The sequence below is a fragment of the Elaeis guineensis genome, chromosome 1 (genome assembly GCF_000442705.2).
Source record: "Elaeis guineensis isolate ETL-2024a chromosome 1, EG11, whole genome shotgun sequence".
NCBI lineage: Eukaryota > Viridiplantae > Streptophyta > Magnoliopsida > Arecales > Arecaceae > Elaeis > Elaeis guineensis.
In genome coordinates, this window is record NC_025993.2 from 180,692,956 (window position 1) to 180,709,547 (window position 16,592).

Here is a 16,592-nt window from a genome sequence, read left to right on the forward strand (position 1 = left end):
AAAAGGATGGTCAACTAATCTGCATGCAGTCATGAATTAACATTCAGAATTAAAACAAAAAACAACTTGATATATGAAACACTCAGAATAGAAAGAAAAAAATGCTGCAAGCAGTATTTGATTCAGACTGCTTTGGCAAGTATCACTTCTTGATGCGCACATACAATTAAAAGAAGAATGAAAAATGACATAAAACCATTTAAGTTGACGTGTATCATGTGTATATTTGTGAATTGCAAATATGACTTTGATTGTCATTTTGACACTTGGGACTTGATGTCATTTGCATCTGAAAATGAAAAAGAAATGTTTTTTCATTCTCTTTTACATTTTGCAAGAACATAAATGTTGAGAAGACCAGAATTTTCTGTAGTTATACTTTGAAAAGTGACTGACAAAGCCGATCAAGAATTATTGTTAATGAGAAAGACAGCTTCAACACAAAATAATTCATCTGCATTATACAACCCTATTCTCGTCTCCACCTCAACCACCCACACCCTCTTCCCCCTCCCCCAAAATCCAATCCAATAAATAAATAAATAAAAATAACTCCTTTTACCTCGTCACAGGTTTTCACAACCACAATATCTTGAAAAACTTTAAAAAAAAAAAAAAATTGCTGTATAAAATTGTGAACTTTCTCAAAAGAAAGTATTGCTCATTAGCTTCTGGAAACACTCCACACATGAACAGGCGCATCACAACATTCACATTTAGAATTATCCATCTCATGCTAATTAGAAATATGAACTAATTCTCTCTGCTAAAAATCCCTTGTTGCAAGCACCTAAATAAGAGAGGCATTTCGTAAGACTCACTAGCCAAATCAAAAGTCATCGACCATAAACCGAGTCATCATTTAAAATCATTACCTAAATATAGAAATCCGAAGAGAGAGAACTTTGCCAAGGATCAGCAAGATCACTGCAGCATTTTTCCCTCTCAGATAAAAACTGCTTCGGTGGCAACACTATCGGAACAACCAAACAATTGTCTCATACGCAAGCACTCATATTTTCATCATAGAAACAATCCAACTCCGTCCAGTTAGTGAACCAAGAAATAAATCCCTCCATAAACAGATTCTTGGCATCAAATGACCCGTCAAAACTCAGATCTTTATAAATTTTAACCAAAATGATTCAAAAAATTTCCAGATCTAATAGTCAGTGGAAAAGATCACGTCTACAAATTGAAAAACCGAACTGAATCATGAGAAATCGCATCAATGCAGCCAAAAGAACACGGATCACGTCATCAGATCCACTCAACAGCGGAAAGATCCCAACCCGCAGCCGAAACCACAGCGACCTGGATAAGATAAAAAGCGAGTAAAGAGGAGGGCGAATCTACCTGCGATCCAAGAGTTCCCGCAAGACCCGGGGGGAGTGGAGGTGGGGAGGGAGGGGGAGAGAGAGACAGCGTGCGAACGGGCGAGCATTTTTGGAGCCGTTGGGGAATTATATAAGACTAGAGGAGGGAGAGGTGGGGGAGTACTCGCCCACCCTCCGTGCGACGAAGCGTGTGGACGGGCTCTGCAATGGGTCGCAGTTTTAACTTTATACGACAATACAGCATCAGCCGTCGGTGAATTCTGATCGGAGTGATCATGTCCGTCCGTACATTTCGTGGTATATTTGGACTGTCGATGTCGTCGTCTCTGTGGAATTTTTTTATGCGGAATGGTTGTTGGACGGGAACGCGGCTGGAGAGAGTGGGTTTGGGTGAGGAGCAGCACGTGAGGAGTCTCTGGGCTGTTGATGCTGGGTAATGACATTTCAACCCCCATGTATTTTGATGCATCACCTTTTTTTTTTTTTTTTTTGGTAACAGATGCATTCAATTATTGTGAGAAACAATTGTATGCTGCTGCAAAATTAAATGAATCTGCATTGTGTTTTCTTATATTAATAATAAGATTTTAAATATAGTTGTTCTGTTATTTGTGCTTTTTATATGTATTGATATGAATTAAATATTAAATTATCATAGCTGAGCTCCCAAAAAGAGATAATATAAAATATTTTTTTTCTAAATTTCTATTTATGCATTCAACTTATTCTTTCAAAATACATTGCACATGTCTAAGTTTTTATAACCATTAGTGTTTATCTTAACAAAATAATATTTTAAAATAGAAAGCTGCATATACCTACCAAATAAGATATCTTTAAATATGTAAATAATTTGGGCAAAAAATATGATTTATTAATTTATCGTTACTCATGATAAGATGGTAATACAAACTAAAATTTGATTTTCAAATAAATCAGATCCTCTAGAGTTGCCCCTCCATATAGAGGAAACTACTCCTACTCTCCCCTTATATGCACAAATTTTGATTGATATATTGATAATGCTGCTTCCATTAATGTGATCTGCTATCATTCCTCGACTCATCTTGCTCAATGGCAACCTCTATAAAATTTAGTACTGTTGCGGCCAATCCCCTCGTCGCCTGGTCGCCGGGAACGAGCGCCTGCAAAAAAGGAAGTCCACACTGACCGGAGGTGGCTCCGACGGAGACCCTCCGACGGTCAAGTCAGAGAGGTGACTGGGCAACAGTGAAATGAAAACAGAGAGCTCAATCGAGAGAGAGAGAGAGGGAGCGAGCCTGTGGTTTCGAAGTCGAGAAGTGGAGATCCCCTGCACTGTCGCCTTCCCCGATTTATATAGTGGAGCACGGTATGGCGCCGTCATTAATGGCGCGGACAATTGAGGAATTGTCAATTCACTGTAGACTGTCAGAGTCGCCGTAAAAGTGTCATGTCGTCGTGGGGCTGTCAAATCACTAGGGTTGACAATGCCCTAGGTGGGACAATGCCCCTAGGTGGCAGTGCCGCATGTTGCTGTCAGAACTGACAAGCTCTGGCGGCTGTACGGCGATCGGAGGAGTCGACCGACCCTAGGTCGGTGGCCAGCTGAGCGGCGTCGGGCCCCTCCGTTGGTCGGCGAGTCTTACGTGAGTCGGCCATCAGGCTTCCAGGTCCAGTCGGTCGGAAAAAGAATGCCCGACCGACACATCCTCAGTCAGTTGGGGGGCCGTTAATTGGCCGGTGATGTCGTCTGCCGGTCGGTCCCTCCGATCGTCAGTCGGTCGGTCGGTCCCTCCGGCCGTCAGTCGGTCGGTCGGTCCCTCCGGCCATCGGTCGGACGGTCGGTGGGTATTCCCCAACAGTTGCCCCCCTCCACTCCTGAGTCGGACGGTGAGCTGGCCGATGCCTTTATTTGGGCAGCAACCCCGGGCGAAAAGGAGTGGATTCGTCGTATGCCAAATCCCGACCGTACCGCGGGTTGATACGATGTCAGGCGTCTCATGCATGCCGAGCGATTCGCTGGTGTCAGACGTCTAGTCAGTGTCAGATGTCACGTCGGCGTCAGGTGTCAGATGTCCCATCTTGTCGTCGTCATACGTCCCGTCTGCGTCAGGAGGTCGGGTGCCAGACGATTCGGCGTCAGACGATCGGATATCCGACGCCTTCTGGGGAACGCAGACCGTCGCAGTGCGCTGTCAGGCGTCCCATCGGGAACTCGAATCGCCGCGGGCGCTTTAATTCGAAACCGCGGCCCTGTTTGCCACGTGTCGGAGGTGGTTGGGCCGGCGCCCCTCGCATTTAATGAGGGCGGTGCGGCCGTCCCTGGATGGGCACACCGAATCATCAGGCCGAAAGGAGGGCCCGGAAGCCGCCACGTGTCGCACATCCGTGAGGCTTCGATCGACGCGGAGGCATCTCGACCGTCGGACGGCCCTATATATATAGGACCATCCGGACCCAGGACCTCATTGTTGACGTTTTGCTGCAGAAACTCTGTCCGGGCGATTTCTCAGTCGTCGCCGGCAGTCGTCTTCCCTCCTGCTTCCAAAAGGGTTCATTGCCGGTTCGTGGTCTTCCCTTCCTCTTCTTCTTCTTCCTCTTTGCTTCCTCTTCCTCTTCGCTTCTTCCTCTTCTTGTTCGGTTCTGGTGTGATGGCCGAAAATCCGACTCGGGGAGCTCGGTCGGGAAATCCGACCGACGACTCCCGGTCGACTCCAGAAGTTGAGGTTTCCTCGCTTTCAGGACCGAACGTTGATCGGCTTCAGGAGCAGTATCGCATCCCGAAGCAGTTTCAACTCTCCGCCCCAGGGGCCGGCGGTCGGGTTAACAACCCTCCGTCGGGCCAACTGGCGCTGTATGTCGAAGATCTTCGCGCGGGTCTTCGGCTCCCGATTCCGGAGTTCGTCCGGAATCTGCTGAATTATTACGGACTTTGTCCGGCGCAATTGGCGCCGAACTCTGTCCGACTGATAATCAGCTTCGCGCTGTTGTGTCAGCTTTTGCCGACCAACCCTCGTATATCGCTCTTCCGGGCATTCTTTGTGCTCCGACCCCACCCTAAGGCCCGAGGGTGGTGGCTCTTCAACCCCCGGAAGGGTCTTTCCTTCATCACTGATCTTCCATCGTCCATCCATGGGTGGAAGAACCAATTTTTCTTCGTCTCATCTCCATCCTCTTGGGGCTTCCCTTCCCACTGGGGCGTGCCCCGAACCGAAGCAAATGACAACAGCCGGGTGGAGGCGGACGACCGGGAGGACTTCCACCGACTTAAAGATATGTCGGTCCCGAAGCAGAGGGAGCTTGTCACCGAACAAGCTCTCTATGACGCCGGCCTGAGTTTGATCCCCCGACTAGGTATCGCCCGATCCCCCGGTCTTCTTTTCATTCGGTCCTTGGTCCAGCTCTTCGATTAACATATCTGTCGGTATCGCAGGGACACCTCCAAGGATGCGGCCAACCGACGCCGAGATCCGACAGTTTGCAGCAAGGAAGAGGCCGGCATCGGGGGCAGGACCTTCGCGTCCTCCGAAGAAGCCTACTCCAGCGGCGCCGACCGTCGAAGCGTCGGCGACCGACCAATCGGAGCCAGTGATAGCGCTCGCGGCTCCGGCAGCGCATGCGGAGGAGAGGCCGGTGGAAGAAGCGACCAAAGGAACATCGGCGGCCTCACCGGCGGCGGTGGAGCCGGATGACGTTCGGAAAATCGAACATCATCCGGCGGCGTCTGTGGCCGCAACGGGGGGTGCCGGTTCAACCTCGAGCATCCCCTCGCTGCCGGTTCCGTCGGTCGGGGCAGCCGATCGGGGGAAGGCCCCGATGGACCCCGCGGACGAAACAAGGTCGGGGAGTCGCACTGTGCCGTCCAGCGCACAGTTCCCCGAAGGTGCATCGGCATTGGCCGACCACAACCTGGCGAGGAGGCTGTGCCAGGGAATCCTCCTCCCGGCCGACGTGGAGGCGTTGAGGTCTCGGCAAGTGACCGAGATGTTGTCTTCGTTCTACCCGACCATGATCGAGGTAAGTCTTGTTTCGCCTCATTTTTTCTTAAAATTTTCGTCACTTTGTTTTCCTGACAAAACACTTGCGTCGGCAGCTGATCTACACCATGTCGGAGCTTGAAGCCGGATACCGGAGGTTCGGGAACGTCCGGGCGGCTTGGAAGGAAAGGTCGGCGGCGGCCGAAGCCGACCGGGCAATGCTGGTCGACCACTTGAAGCAGTCGGCCGACCGGGAGGCCAAGTTGGTGGACGAAGTCTCCCAGCTCGGGTCTGAGCTAAGGTCGGCCAAAAAAGAAGCCAAACGCAAGGACCGGACCGTGCATCGTCTGCGGCGCGAGCGGGATGGCGTTGCCGCCGAACTTGAAGGCGAGCGCGAGCAGCTTCGAGTCAGCCTGGAGAAGCTCGCCAAAGCCGAGGAGGATCTATCGATCGCCCAGGTTGACGCCGACATAGCGAAGGCAGAAGCAGAGTCGGCAAAGGACTCGCTCGGCCGGGCGGAAGAGGAAGCAAGGTCGGCGAAGGAGTCGGCAAGCCGGGCGGTGGAGGACTTCCGTGCCACCGATCAATACCGGGAGGAGATGCTGGAGTCCGGCTTCGCATCGTACCGGGTGGGGTACGAGGACGGTCGGGATGCGGTCCATGCCTTGTACCCAGAGATGAACCTCAGCGGTATCGTCCCGTCGGGGGCCGAGGAGCAAGCCACCGAGGAGATGGCCGACCAGCCATCGAGAGGCGTCGTCGTGGCGGAGGAAGCCGTCCCAGAGCAAGTGGCGCCGACTGCCAGTCCCCCACCGACCGACGGTCCTGCTTCGGCCGTCGACCCAGCACCGATCGTGGTCGATACACCAGTTATCCCCAATCTTCCGTCGGTCGAGGAGATCGACTCAGAGGGATGATCGCGGCCTTGCCGACTTTAGTTTCTTTTGTCTTTTCCTTCTTTAGAGCACTTGTAATTGGGCTTCGACCCGACTTTGTAAACTTCCTTTGACTTTGAATGAAAACTTCCTTTACTTTTTCCTCTGCTCGATTTTCTTCTTGTGTATTGTTGAATGTCTTCGTAAGTCGCTAACTCATATAAGTCGCTAACTCATATAGGTCGGTTAGGACGTTCGGCAACTCGTGCCGCCACGAAGGTAGAGTAAGTCCCGACTTTGGATCGGCCTTTGATAGTCAAGGACGTCAGTCGGACGCGTCTGTTGAGTCGGGAGCCGACCGACCGTGGTAAAGGTTCGGTAGTCGGGTCCCCTCTGACGCGTTCAGTCGAATGTCGTCCGGCGCATTCAGTCGAGGGAGCACCGATAAGTCGGACCTCGATACCCTTGTGTCGGGTATACTTACTGTGCCTCGCGATATACGGTGGTAAGCCGAATATCTTCCGGCCGGCCATAGCCCGGTCGGTGAATCATGAATGCGACTGAGGTCGCATTGTGCGATAGACGGTGGTAAGCCGAATATCCTTCGACCGGCCGTAGCTCGGTCGGGAGTCGCGACGTCAGTCGCGCAGGCATTTCGCCTTTCTTTGGTCGGGGCCCGATCGGTGTGTTAGCCGATGGTCTGGCCCGAAAGTTCGACCGTAGAAGGAGTGTCAACTCCCGTCAATATAGATGCATCGGTCCTCGTAAGAGTCTGATGTGTCGTCGAAGGAGTGTAGCTCCCGTCCATATGGATGCATCGGTCCTTGTAAGAGTCCGATGCGTCACCGATGGTAGGGTCGTCGGTTTCAGACGGATACCAAGTCCAAGTCGGCGTGTCGGGGCTTGACCTTGGCGAGCGTCGATCGTTAGTCGAAGAGTTAAAACTCTGAGATTTTAACTGGATTTGTATTCCGACTGGTCAAGTACAGAGTTCATTGGTAGTACAATTTCAGGTTGTCGGCGTTTCACGTTCAGGGGATGGGTTTCCCTTCAAGGGTCTCCAGTCGGTAGGCTCTCGGACCATAGGTGTCTGCTACCTTGTAGGGCCCTTCCCAGTTCGGAGCCAGCTTCCCTTGGTCTAGGGGCTTCGAGACCTCTGCCTTCCTCAGGACCAAGTCGCCAGGCCTGAAGAGCTTTGGTCTGACCTTGGCATTGTAATACCGAGCAACCTTCTGTCGGTACGAAGCCATGCGAATTTGAGCCTCGTTTCGCAGTTCTGGGAGGAGGTCTAGGTCGGCCCTCTGACAATTGGAGTTGTCCGGCTCTTGATACCGCTCGACCCTTGAAGACGGCAGTCCAACCTCGAGTGGGATCATAGCCTCTGTCCGTAGGCCAAACTGAAAGGCGACTCCCCGGTCGGAACGTGCGGGGTCGTTCGGTAAGCCCACAGGACGGAGCCTAGCTCGTCGACCCAGAGGCTTTGGCTTCATTCAGTCGGATTTTGAGTCCGTGGAGTAAGGTCCGGTTGGTCACCTCGACTTCGCCGTTGGACTGTGGGTGCCCGACTGAAGTCAGTCGGTGCGTGATGTGGAACCTTGCGCAGAAGTCTCGGAAGTCTTAGTTGTCGAATTGCCGCCCATTGTCAGTGATGATAGTATGCGGCAATCCGAACCTGAAGATGATGAATTTTTGGATAAAGTCCTCTATCTTCCGCTCGGTGATCTGCGCCAAGGGTTCGGCCTCCATCCACTTGGTGAAGTAGTCGATGGCGACAACTATGAACTTTCTTTGACCCGATGCTGGAGGAAAAGGGTCGAGAATATCGACCCCCCACTGAGCGAAGGGCCATGGAGCAACAATAGGAGCGATTTGGCTGGCCGGTTGGTGTTGAATTTGGCGTACTTCTGACAAGGTTCGCACCTCCGAACCAACTCGGCCGCGTCCTTCCTCATGGTGGGCCAGTAGTAACCCTGTCGCAGGACTTTGTAGGCCAGGGACTTGCCCCCCAAGTGATTCCCGCAGATCCCTTCGTGCACCTCTCGGAGAGCATAGTCGGCGTCGGTCGGTCCCAAGCACCTAAGCAAGGGGAGCGAGAACGACCTCTTGTAGAGTCGGCCGTCCATGATCACATATTGGGAGGCCGACCATCGGAGCCGCTTGGCCTCCGCGGGATCCTCGGTGTCGATCCCGTCGGTCAAATACCGAATGATCGGGTCCATCAAGCTTGGTTCGGCCGTTAGTTGTAGCACCTCGTCGACCCGATCGACACTCGGCTGCTTGAGGTTCTCCACGAACGTCCGACCCAAAGAGTCGAAAGCCGAAGTCGCCAGTCTGGAGAGTGCGTCGGCACGGGCGTTCTCCGACCTAGGGATGTGGAAAATTTCAAAATACCTGAGGCGTGCCATGAGGTCCTTCACTTTCTGAAGGTATTTGACCATGGTCGGATCTCGCGCCTCGAATTCGCCCCTGACCTGCCCCACGATCAGCTGAGAGTCGGAGAATGCCCGGAGGCTGTCGACGCCCAGTTTCCTCGCCATCCTCAAGCCAGCGAGGAGTGCTTCGTATTCGGCTTGGTTGTTGGAGGCCTTGAAGTCGAATCGGAGGGCGTACTCGGTGACCACCCCATCCGAATTTGTGAGCAGGAGCCCGGCCCCGCTCCCCTGAGCGTTTGAAGCTCCGTCGATGTGCAGTACCCAGGTGGAGACCGGATCTGGCTCGGAGACCGCGTCTCATCCCGGGTCCGCAGCTCCCGACCCTTGGTCGGTTGTCGGGCACTCGACGATGAAGTCGGCTAAGACCTGAGCCGCAGGGCGCGGTCGGTACTGAATGTCGAACTCGCTGAGCTTCATCGTCCACTTTGCCAGTCGTCCAGATGTATCCGGTCGGCGCAATATCGCCCTCAGGGGCTGGTTGGTGAGAACCACTATGGCATGAGCCTGGAAGTATGGACGGAGTCATTGTGCGGAGACGGTCAGGGTGAAAATCATCTTTTCCGTCTCCGAATATCTGGCTTCGGCACCGTGGAGCACCTTGCTGGTATAGTAGATAGGCTGATGGGTTCGGTTCTCATTTTCTCGGACGAGCACCGAACTGACCGCCTTAGAAGATGTCGCCAAGTAGAGATACAAGGTCTCCCCGACTTGCGGCTTTACGAGCAACGGTGGGGAAGCCAAGTACTTCTTCAGGTCTTCGAAGGCCCGTTGGCACTCATCCGACCAAGAAAAACCATTTGCCTGGTGCAAAGTTTTGAAAAACGAGAGGCACCTTTCAGCTGATCGAGAAATGAATCGGCTAAGAGCGATGATTTTTCCGTTCAGCTGTTGGACCTCCTTCTTGGTGTTCGGATGACGCATGTCGAGGATCGCCTTTATTTTCTCAGGGTTGGCCTCAATCCCTCTCTGAGAAACGAGGAATCCGAGGAACTTCCCTGAGGTCACGCCAAAAGCGCACTTGGTCGGGTTGAGCTTCATTCGATGTCGTCGTAGGGTGCGGAAGGTCTCCTCGAGATCCCGAACATGATCCGGGATCTGCGCACTTTTCACTAGCATGTCGTCCACGTACACCTCCATGTTGCGCCCGATCTGCTCTTTAAAGACCTTATTGACAAGTCGCTGGTAGGTGGCGCCGGCGTTCTTCAGTCCGAAGGGCATCACCCGATAACAGTAGAGGCCCTTAGGAGTCATGAAGGTAATGTGCTCCTCGTCTTCAGGCGCCATCCGGATCTAATTGTATCCGGCGAAGGCGTCCATGAAGCTGAGCAGTCAAAATCCGGACGTCGCGTCCACCAGCTGGTCGATCTTTGGGAGTGAAAAGCTATCTTTTGGGCAAGCTCGGTTCAGGTCGGTATAATCGATGCAGATCCTCCACTTCCCGTTGGCTTTTTTGACCATGACAACATTGGCGAGCCAATCGGGATACGTAGATTCTCGGATGAAGCCCGCTTCGAGTAGCTTGTCCACTTCTTCGTCGATGGCCCTCTGTCTCTCTGGAGCGAAGGACCTTTTCTTCTGCCTCACCGGCCTCATCGTCGGGTCGATGTTGAGTCGGTGGGTTATTGTCTCTGGGGGGATGCCCGACATATCGACTGCCGACCAAGCAAATATGTCGGCATTGGCCATCAGCAGCTCCGTCAATCATCATCGTTCGGGGTCGGGCAATTGAGACCTGACCCATACCTTTCGGTCAGGATTTTTCGCTATCGGGATCGCCACGAGCTGCTCGGCCGGCAATCCCCGCTCTTCCTCCTTCCGTTGGTCCAGCTTGTCGATCGTCAGGGAGCACTTCAACTCGTCGTTTTGAGCGAAGATCTGGAAGCATCGTCGGGCGAGCTGTTGATCCCCGCGCATCTCCCCGACCCCATTTTTGATCGAGAACCGAACGAGGAGATGGTACATCGAGACGATTGCCTTGAGGGCGTTTAGTCCGGGTCGTCCAAGTATGGCATTGTAGGCCGAAGGCACTTGGACGACCGCAAAAGTTAAGTGGACGGTGCTTTACCGTGGTTCGGTGCCGGCCGTCACAGGCAGGGTAATTTCTCCTTCCATCGTGACAGCATCCCCGGCAAAGCCGATCAAGGGCATAGAGACCCTCTTAAGTCGGTCGGTTGACAGTTGCATCCGGGAGAAGGTCGAGTAAAACAAAACATTCGTCGAACTTCCATTATCAACAAAAATTCTTTTTACATCATAATTTGCTATTGTTGCCGAAACAACAACAGCATCGTCGTGGGGAGTTTGGATGCCCCGAACGTCTTCCTCCGTAAAAGTGATTACGTCGTCCGGGCGCGACTTTTTCGTCGGCTCCCCTCCCGCAGACGTCCCCGGGCCCAGCCGCTTGGAGATCATGTTGATGACTCCGGCCGTCGGCTGATTAGTCGCCGCTTCTTCAGTCTGCCGGGATCGTCGATCGGCAACTGGTTGGGTCGGCGGGTTCTTCCGAAATTTACCGAGATACCCCCGATGGATGAGAGCTTCGATCTCATCCTTAAGCTGGATGCACTGCTCGGTGTTGTGGCCGTGGCCTCGGTGGAATCGGCAGTACTTCCGACGGTCGAGGCCTTTTGCCTTCAGAGGCGGAGGCCGTCGCAGGTATTCTTCCCCCTTGATCTCCATTAGAATCTGTGCACGAGGAGTGGAGAGAGGAGTGTAGGAATCGTACCTGGGACGTGCCGGCCTTGGAGTCTGTTGTCGGGGTGACTTTTGGTTTCGTCGGGGTGGCGAGACCCGACTTTCGGTCGGAGGCCTGCTGGGTTCGGCGGGTTCCCGACCCTTCCTCCGCTTCTCCTTCGGGCCTCTGGGTTCGGCCAAGCGTCGGTCGGAAGCTCCTTCATCCGCGTGCATGTACTTGTATGTGCGCTCCAGCAGCTCGACGTACGTTCGGGGGAGGGTCTTGTCCAGAGAGTAGGTAAATCGGGACGCCCTCAGCCCCCGCTTCATGGCTGAGATAGCCATGTCTTCATTGAGGTCCCGGATCTCAAGCGTGGCCGTGTTGAATCACGCCACGAAGTATCGGAGCGTCTCATTTTCCCCCTATTTAAGGGAGAAAAGGCTGTCCGACGTTCGCGGCGGCTTCCGGCTGGTGCTGAAGTGGGCCACGAAAGAGTGCTCGAGCTGCCCGAAGGAGTGGACGCTTCCCGATCGAAGATCGGAGTACCAGGCCCTGGCAGCCTTGCGGAGTGTGGCGGGGAAGCCGATGCAAAAAAGAGCATCGGTTGCCCCTTGGATCGTCATGAGAGCTTTGTAGCTCTCAAGGTGGTCGATCGGGTCGGTGGAGCCGTCGTATGGCTCCACGTGCGGTATCTTGAACCGACTGGGAATCGGTTCGTCGAGGACTAGTCGGGAGAGAGGTTGGGCGGTCCGGAAGTCGACGTCGTTAGAAGACTTCTGGCCATCCACCTGCAACTGCGCAAGCCGACGGTCGATTTTCTCGAACCTGCGCTCGTAGTCGTCTGTCTGTCGGTGCTGGGAAACCCCAGGAGTGGAGTCTCCGGAAGATTCCGATAGGGAGGCGGACGGCGTTCGCGGTCGCTTCTCCTTCCTCGCCCGTTTCAGCAGGGAAGGAGAGGGCCGCTGGGACCGTCGGTCATCGCGCCATGGCCGTCCCTCCTCCTCTCCGTGGGAGCGCTGTTGCGGACGCTCGCGCGGAGGCGACGGGGATCGGCGTGGGCGTCGGCGGCTGCTCCTGGAGGGCATCGGACAGGCCGCCGGTTGTTGCTGGAGGCTCTTGACCGCGTCCGTCAGTACGGTCATCTGCCGTACGATGGCCGCGATCTGCGCCTCCGTGGTCACCGCGGGGTGCGGAGAGCTGGGCTCCGCCGCTGAGGGGGCGGGGAGGCCTCTTCCCGACGGGAAGAGCGCCTCGCCGACCCGGTGATCTTCGATCGCTGGGCTCTTGTCTTCATCATCGTTTCCCCCTACCTGGCGCGCCAATCTGTTGCGGCCAATCCCCTCGTCGCCTGGTCGTCGGGAACGAGCGCCTGCAAAAAAGGAAGTCCACACTGACCGGAGGTGGCTCCGACGGAGACCCTCCGACGGTCAAGTCAGAGAGGTGACTGGGCAACAGTGAAATGAAGACAGAGAGCTCAATCGAGAGAGAGAGAGAGAGAGGGAGCGAGCCTGTGGTTTCGAAGTCGAGAAGTGGAGATCCCCTGCACTGTTGCCTTCCCCGATTTATATAGTGGAGCACGGTATGACGCCGTCATTAATGACGCGGACAATTGAGGAATTGTCAACTCACTGTAGACTGTCAGAGTCGCCGTAAAAGTGTCATATCGTCGTGGGGCTGTCAAATCACTAGGGTTGACAATGCCCTAGGCGGGACAATGCCCCTAGGTGGCAGTACCGCATGTTGCTGTCAGAACTGACAAGCTCTGGCGGCTGTACGGCGATCGGAGGAGTCGACCGACCCTAGGTCGGTGGCCAGCTGAGCGGCGTCGGGCCCCTCCGTTGGTCGGCGAGTCTTACGTGAGTCGGCCATCAGGCTTCCAGGTCCAGTCGGACGGAAAAAGTATGCCCGACCGACACATCCTCAGTCGGTTGGGGGCCGTTAATTGGTCGGTGATGGCGTCTGCCGGTCGGTCCCTCCGGCCGTCAGTCGGTCGGTCGGTCCCTCCGACCGTCAGTCGGTCGGTCGGTCCCTCCGGCCATCGGTCGGACGGTCGGTGGGTATTCCCCAACAAGTACCTTGCATGGTTTATCAGTGAAAGACTTTAAGATGGCTTGGGAGAAGTGTTGAAACTATCTCCCAGTTCACCTGTTGTTCAAGGAGGATTTGACTGATAAAATCTTATCCATGATAGTACCATGCAAAGATGATCCTAATATGATAGGATGGAGGCATCTTTCAACATAACTATCGAAATTACTTATTTTTATTGATTCTTCATATTTATTTTCGATTCAACTTAGAGTACCAATTGAATGTGGAAAGCTAACAACCACCTAAGAATTGCTCTTTTCATATGGAGCGTTGCTTGGGATTTACTTCTAGGTCAAGCTATTCTATACCAATAGGGGATGCATATTTCACTATATTGTGATGTTTGTCCTCATGCGAAGAAAACCACATTGCATGTCATTTAGGATGGCGACTGGTGGCTCAAGTTTAGAGGTAGATTCCACTTCCAAAGTCAGGTGATCCTTGACATTTTTCTTTGATCTATCAAAGAAAAATATTTCAGAAGAAATTTTGAAGGAATAAAATTACTCTAACGTGCTATAATGCCTATAAACTATATTTACCTAAGAAAAAACACACCTTCTAAAATGTGATTCAAAATCCTAAATGGATCATTTTGAAAGCCTCCAAACCAACCTATGAGCTCATCCAGGCAGTAATTGATAGCTTGGAAAACTTATGACTCTCTTTTTGCAAGTCTTACATCCCATCAGATGATTTTTTTTTCACTTGAAAGTTATTATTTTTTTATTTTCTCAAATTTAATTTTAATGGCAGTGTGACAAAGGAGCACACGATAGAGTTGTCTTTGTCATTAGGAATCATTGCTGGCAATGTACCTAAGTTTTTAATTCTACAATTATAATAGCCATACTTTGTGGAGCATAGAAAAGATGAGTGCATATTATGCAGACCTTGAGAGTTTCTCACATTTTTTTAAAAGTAAACTCCTTTATAATAATTAAGTGGTTATTAATATCCATGCATAATTATGTCAATCATCATCTCTTACTTCACAACTATTGATGGATGGTGGCTTATTTTTCATCGCTTGAGATGAAGTATGTCTATTAGACAGCTAATGGTATTGCTGTCTAAATGGCTACTTATATGGCTAATTATATAAAGGCTATAATATGGGACACCACCTCTATCACTTCAATCTATTTATTGGATCTTTCGTGCTTTGATTCAGGAATATATAATATTCATGTTCTATCCAAAAAAAACTCCTCTATTATAACAGAAAATATTGTTTCTTTAAGGTTTTATTATTTGGGAATACATCAGCAATGCGGCCTCTGATCAGCAATAAACGTGGCGTGAGAATATCAATCATCTTTTATTCCCCCCTCAAGGTCCGGATGAGATGGTGGGATGTGTTACATCAACAACTCGAACAGCAACCGGCTATGGAGCATGACGTTTCATGTTATTACTGGCCAGAGTGGACCACACCAATAACCATTCGGCTGTTGGTGCACCGTTGTCCTGTCGACCGAAGGTGTCATTAACGTTAAATTTTGACGCTGTAGATGAGCGCATGGCATGCGTTTACGATTGCGTGATGGACGGTATATTCAGCAATCGCATACAATTAAGATGCGCATATTCGGCGAGAAACGCCGTCCGGATACTTGCAAACTTTTGAATCACGCAAGGCGGACGATCTGGTGAGGAGTGGGTGGGGGAGTACCAAACGTGCAAAAAATATAAATAAAAATAGAGAGAGAGAGAGAGTGAGAGAGAGGCAGCGAGATAATACTAACCAGCAAACTCTGTTGTCCAGCCATTGGTTCCCACAAAATTAATATCCATCATCAACTCTTTTTTATTATAATTTATATTTTATTATTACAACAAATTACAAAAATCAGACTTATGATTTACGTCTACGGATCTGATTAGAAAGAAAGACAGAAAGACTTTGTCGTTCCGTCTAATTTGAATTTCATAAAAAAATTTTAAAAAGATAAAAAAAAATTTGTGAAAGTAAAATTTAGATTCCATTTTATTTCATTGATAATTCAAAAATTAAAATATATAATTTTTATTTATAATAATAAAATTTATTTTTATATAATTTATCCATATTCTTTTTTATTTAAATATAAATAATTTTTTAAAAATAAATAAAACTAATAAAAATAATTATAAAAATTAAAATCTTATAAAAGATATATAGATCTTGACTTCTATATCAACTTTGTCTTCTATCATTTTATCTATTTTTTTATTAAAAAATATATCTAATCAAAATTTTTTTTATAAAAAAAATTTTGATTTGATCAGCTAGATTTGGGATCCTAATAATGTAATTTAGACTTTTTTGCGGAGGGACTTCATATTTTTTTTAAAAAAATTATTTTAATTGAATATCGTATGATTAAATTATAGTATCTAAAAATATAATATATGATTAAATTCAATGTGAGGAATCTCACTCTTAAATTTAATCAGCTTGACCTGTGACAGTCATATAACTCATATCGGTTTTGATAATTCTCATAAATCACCGACCATCTAAAACTCCCATAGGAGATACATTTTTTTCCCCCCCAATTCTCCTTTCCGTCTCTTCCCCAACTCCACTAACATGAGCATAATAGCAGTTTATATTTTCAAGTACTATCGTCCATTGAGCGCCACATCCACACCGAAATAGCATGGAGACTCATTTTTTAAATAATATTATTTCAACGATAAATAATACAAAGGCTTTAGCTCTAACCTCCTACATCTAAAGGCATGACTGGATCATATGCTTGGTCCATACCTGAGACCATGTGGCGTCGTTGGATGCAGTACATAACTAACTCAATTACAGGAAGCTTGGCCAAAGCCGACAAATGCCTGCATACATCTTCATTGAATTTGGAGACATTCTCATTTTCATTAAATAGAATTTCTTTTTTTAAGTTCTGCAAAATAGAAGAACAAGTAAGTATTTCAGCTAAAAGGTTAGAGAGAGAGAGAGAGAGAGAGACATTCTCATTTTCATTAAATAGAATTTCTTTTTTTAAGTTCTGCAAAATAGAAGAACAAGTAAGTACTTCAGCTAAAAGGTTAGAGAGAGAGAGATCAATAATTCCCAATCCCCTAAAACTAATTAGGGGAAGGTGCCACTAAAGTCTAAGAATAACATTTTTGACAAAGAGGGTTGAAAACAAGAAAGTTTCCAGCACATCATAGCTGTCTTCACTTGCTACTTAACAAATGAATATGATTGGTTCCCACCTGCTAAG

At 50.1% G+C, this 16,592-nt stretch overlaps 2 protein-coding genes across 2 annotated transcripts in view; both read right to left on the reverse strand.

Annotated features, from left to right (window-relative positions):
- The window catches only part of LOC105039947 (ATP-citrate synthase beta chain protein 1), a 10,859-nt gene extending 9,418 nt beyond the window's left edge, over window positions 1-1,441 (reverse strand). The window contains 2 exon segments of the mRNA XM_010916278.3: window positions 1-19; window positions 1,357-1,441. The exon segment at window positions 1-19 is cut by the window's left edge and continues 105 nt beyond it. The gene's annotated coding sequence lies outside the window, so the exon portion shown is untranslated.
- The window catches only part of LOC105039933 (DNA replication licensing factor MCM7), a 106,654-nt gene that overhangs the window by 26,787 nt on the left and 63,275 nt on the right, over window positions 1-16,592 (reverse strand). The window lies entirely within an intron of this gene.